Raw genomic sequence first — 5710 nt, 5'->3', positions numbered from 1 at the left:
TACCCAGTCATCACGAGGCAGAGAAAATCCCTGACCCCGCCGGGAATCGAACCCGAAAGCCCGGGCGCGGGAAGCGAGAACGCTACCGCACGACCACGAGCTGCGGACAAATAGTAATAGACGGAACGTCATCGAGTAAAACAGAAGTAATATCCGGCGTTCCCCAAGGAAGAGGTTATAGGCCTTCTGTTGTTGCTGATCTTTATTAACGACATAGGAGACAATCTGAGTAGCCGTCTTAGATTGTTTACAGATGATGCTGTCATTTGCCGTCTTGTAAAGTCATCATACGATCAAAACGACTTGCAGAATGATTTAGATAAGATATCTGTATGGTGTGAAAAGTGGCAGTTGACACTGAATAAGGAAAAGTTTAAAGTTATTCACATGAGTACAAAATGAAATCAGCTAAATTTCTATTACGCGATATGTCACACAAATCTGAAGGCTGTAAATTCAACTAAATACTTAGGGATTACAAATAACCTAAATTGGAACGATCACATAGATAATATGGTGGGTAGAGCAACCAAAGACTGCGATTCATTGACAGAACACTTAGATGGTGCAACAGGTCTACTAAAGAGACTGCTTAGACCACGCTTGGCACCCACCTACATAAGGAGAAATGATCATCACGATAAAACAAAAGAAATCAGGGCTCGCACAGAAAATTTTAAGTGCTCGTTTTTCCCGCGTGCCGTTCGAGAGTGGAACGGTAGAGAGACAACTTGGAGGTGGTTCATTGAACCCTCTGCGAGGCATTTTATTGTGAATAGTAGAGTAATCACGTAGATGTAGATGTAGTGTACCACTGCTGCACGGCCGTTTGCAAGAAATAAATATGCTAAAACCAAATCGTGGCTAGCAGCAGAAGTTATTTTGTGAACGGACCCATGTGATATATACAGGGCTATTACAAATGATTGAAGCGATTTCACAGCTCTACAATAACTTTATTATTTGAGATATTTTCACAATGCTTTGCACACACATACAAAAACTCAAAAAGCTTTTTTTAGGCATTCACAAATGTTCGATATGTGCCCTTTTAGTGATTCGGCAGACATCAAGCCGATAATCAAGTTCCTCCCACACTCGGCGCAGCATGTCCCCATCAATGAGTTCGAAAGCATCGTTGATGCGAGCTCGCAGTTCTGGCACGTTTCTTGGTAGAGGAGGTTTAAACACTGAATCTTTCACATAACCCCACAGAAAGAAATCGCATGGGGTTAAGTCGGGAGACCGTGGAGGCCATGACATGACTTGCTGATCATGATCTCCACCACAACCGATCCATCGGTTTTCCAATCTCCTGTTTAAGAAATGCCGAACATCATGATGGAAGTGCGGTGGAGCACCATCCTGTTGAAAGATGAAGTCGGCGCTGTCGGTCTCCAGTTCTGGCATGAGCCAATTTTCCGCGGGCTACGCGTGAAACTTGCCCGCACGCGTTCAATCGTTTCTTCCCTCACTGCAGGCCGACTCGTTGATTTCCCCTTACGGAGGCATCCAGAAGCTTTAAACTGTGCATACCATCGCCGAATGGAGTCAGTAGCTGGTGGATCTTTGTCGAACTTCGTCCTGAAGTGTCGTTGCACTGTTATGACTGACTGATGTGAGTGCATTTCAAGCACGACATACGCTTTCTCGGCTCCTGTCGCTATTTTGTCTCACTGCGCTCTCGAGCGCTCTGACGGCAGAAACCTGAAGTGCGGCTTCAGCCGAACAAAACTTTATGAGTTTTTCTACGTATCTGTAGTGTGTCGTGACCATATGTCAATGAATTTATGAAATCGCTTCAATCATTTGTAATAGCCCTGTATAGATGTAGATGTGCCATCTGCCACACTGTCCTAACAACAGGCCACTGTGTGATCCCACACGACACTGGAGACAGCACATACGCCACATGTGGAACATGCGGTACTTTCCTGAAGCTAAAATTAACAAGGAAGTAGATAATCAGAACCTGAAATGCTGTAACAGCGAGGTTTCCACACACAAATTGTCGCAACTGAGTGGTGAACGGCGGCAGTGTCCGGCGTCCAGCCCCGCTACGTCAGGGAAATCCCGCGGACAGGGGGATCCCCCTGTAATCCGGGGCCCGTTATCACTTGCAGGGCTGCCACAACACGTACCGCAAAATCCCCAAAGCCGCGTGTCAGCCACGTTCTGCGCGGACGTTGCCACCGGTAAGCGCGTGACAACTCGTGACGTAGAGTGATTTACCCGCCACACGTTTTCTCTCTGTCCCACACTACCCGTCACAGCCGTCACGCATACGGCACGCACCTCGGTAATCCGGCGATCGCAGTAGCGGGTTTGTGGCCTGCGATCAAAAGCTTTGTTTTCTGTCCGCACCTCAATACTGAGCTTTATTGTCGTCTGTGAAAATGGGAATGGATGATTCCGCCTAATGAAGTGCATCCAGCGGTATATTTTTTTGCGCCTAGAGCAGTCATCCGAGAATGGTCTGAATATTACTGTGCTCAACTGGCTACGGACCTATTTACGGTAGTATACATTGTTCTTCCCCTCGACGTGAGGGCGATTCTGTTGTAAGAAAATGAAAACCTGCAACTGTCCTTACGATGTCATTTATTGTGTACCTACCACTTTAGGGGCATCAGTGCATCATCTTCAGACCTTAGTTGATGCTGAAGGGGTTATCACCATCCGTATATACGATGCATCAGCGGTCATCGTGTTTTACCCAGACAACCTGTAACTGTGATGTCGCCTCTCCAACCATCAACACAAAACCCTTCAGCATCAACTCAAACCCTTTCAGCATCACCTAAATCCTGAAGATGGAGCACTGCAGCGCCGAAACTAGTTGTTACATTATAAATGACAACGAAGTCTTGAGTGCTATCGAGAAGGGATTGCAAATTGATTCTTTATTTCTGGATTTCCGGCTTTTGACACTGTACCACACAAACGGCTTGTAGTGAAATTTGCGTGCCTGTGGAACATCGTCTCAGTTATCTGACTGGATTCGTGATTTCCCGTCAGAGAGGTCACAGTTCGTAGCAATTGACGGAAAGTCATCGAGTAAAACAGAAGTGATTTCTGGCGTTCCCCAACGCAGTATTATAGACTATTTGCTGTTCCTTATATATATAAATTATTTGAGAGACAATCTGAGCAGCCGTCTTATGCACGATGTACTGGCGGAAGTAAAGCTATGAGGACGGGGTGTGAGTCGTGCTTGGGTAGCTCAGTTGGTAGAGCACTTGCTCGCGAAAGGCAAAGGTCCGGAATACGAGTCTCGGTCCGGCACACAGTTTTAATCTGTCAGGAAGTTTCATATCAGCGCACACTCCGCTGCAGAGTGAAAATATGATTCTGGAAACATCCCCCAGACTGTGGATAAGCCATGTCTCCGCAATATCCTTTCTTTCAGGAGCGCTAGTTCTGCAAGGTTCGCAGGAGAGCTTCTGTAAAGTTGGGAAGGTAGGGGACGATGTACTGGCAGAAGTAAAGCTGTGAGGACGGGGCGTGCGTCGTGCTTGGGTAGCTCAGTTGGTAGAGCACTTGCCCGCGAAAGGCAAAGGTCCGGAATTCGAGTCTCGGTCCGGCACACAGTTTTAATCTGCCAGTTTCGTCTTATGTTCTTTGTAGATAACGTTGTCGTTTATCGACTAGTAAAATCATCAGAATATCAAAACAAATTGCAAAACGGTTTAGAAAATGTATATGTATGGCGCGAAAATTGGCAATTGACCCTAAATAACGAAAAGTGTGAGGTCATCCACATGAGTGCTAAAAGTAATCTGTTGATCTGCGGTTACACGATAAATCAGTCAAATCTAAAGGCCGTAAATTCAACTAAATACCTAGGAATTACCATTACGAACAACTTAAATTGGAAGTAACACACAGAAAATGTTGTGGGGAAAACTAACCAAAGACTGCGGTTTATTGGCAGGACACTTAATAAATGTAACAGACCTACTAAGGAGACTGCCTTCACTACACTTGTCCGTCCTCTTTTAGAATACTGCTGCGCGGTGTGGGAACTTTACCAGATAGGAGTCACGGAGTACATCGAAAAAATTCAAAGAAGGGTAGCATGGCTTGTACTTTCGCGAAGTAGGGGAGAGAGTGTCACTGAAATGATACAGGATTTGGGATGGATATCATTAAAACAAAGGCGTCTTTCGTTGCCACGGAATCTTCTCACGAAATTCCAATCACAAACTTTCTCCTACGAATGCAAAAATATTTTTTTGACTCCGAACTACGTAGGGAGAAACGATCACAATGATAAAATAAGGGAAATCAGAGCTCGTACGGAAAGATACAGGGGTTCGTTTTTTCCACGTGCTGTACGAGATTGGAACGATAGAGAATTGTGAAGGTGGTTCGATGAACCCTCTGCCAGGCACTTAAATGTGAATTGCACAGTATCCATGTAGATGTAGATGTAGATGTAGACATCGTAAGGACGGCTGCAGGTGTTTCACTTTCGCCGGCCGCTATGGCAGACCGGTTGTAGGTGCTTCCGTCCGGAACCGCGCTGTTGCTGCGGTCGCAGGTTCGAATCCTGCCCTGGACATAGATGTGTGTGATGTCATTAGGTTAGTTAGGCTTAAGTAGTTGTAAGTCTAGGGGATTGATGACCTCAGTCGTTAAGTGCCATAGTGCTTAGAGCCATTTGAACCATTTATTTCGTTTCATTTTTTCCCAGTGGTGAATGGCCTAAGTTTTCCAGACCTTCAGTCAGGGGGATGGACATACACAAACTTGAGAACGATTCGTCCTGCTATTTATAAACAATGTGAAAACCATTCATTAGAAAAAATCTTTCATGTGATTTATATTTACGCGAATTATAAGACGTTTCCGAGGTGCAAAGACACTCTGTTCACGGGCCAAGTGCGTTAGGAACGCCACAGTCTTCCGCTGCATAGCGCAAGCGCATCTACACGCTGTACGTTTTAGATAGTAGCTGAAAGATAAATCCTATATCAGGAGGAATAGGAGTATTGAATAAGTTCTGTCTTCAGTGGAACCGTTATTTGTGTGAGCTGTAGTTGGCAGATTATAGAGTTTCCTCTTTGCATGTATATTCCAGCATATACGTGAGGTGTAGAGCACTTCGAGACACTTGCTGACAATTGCACATAGGGTCTATATCCCCAATATAAGCATTTTGTGTACGTGTACTAGGGCACATTGACATCTACCCAAGTCTTCTGCTTAGTTCTCTTTCTTTTGTCATACAGCATATTATCAGTTCCCAATGTAATTAAAATAGTCCAAAATACAGTCTAAGAACAAAAAAAAAAAAAAAAGACGCACCACGAACGAAATATCCGACTGCGTTGGAAATCGGTAGATACGATGTGCGTGTAAAAACAAATGATTGCAAATTCGGAAAAATGGGATGATTTATTGAAAAGAAAGAGCTTCAAGAACTGAGAAAGCCAATAACGCATTGGTCTACCTCTGGGCCTTATCCAATCAGTTACTCAATTTGGCACTGATTGACAGAATTGTTGGATGGCCTGCTGAGAGATATCATGCCAAATTCTGTCCAATTGGCGTGTTAGATTGTCGTTCACCATTAATTATGATACACCATGTAGAACTACCCAACTTGAAACAGGTGTGGTACAGTTCATGGACAATTGCGCAAAGATAGTTTATGACCAAACGTGCTTCTTTTGTCATAAGAATACACGTCATGTAAACAAACACA

The sequence above is a fragment of the Schistocerca cancellata genome, chromosome 12 (assembly GCF_023864275.1).
Source record: "Schistocerca cancellata isolate TAMUIC-IGC-003103 chromosome 12, iqSchCanc2.1, whole genome shotgun sequence".
In the NCBI taxonomy this organism is placed as follows: domain Eukaryota; kingdom Metazoa; phylum Arthropoda; class Insecta; order Orthoptera; family Acrididae; genus Schistocerca; species Schistocerca cancellata.
This window is presented reverse-complemented; position numbering follows the sequence as displayed.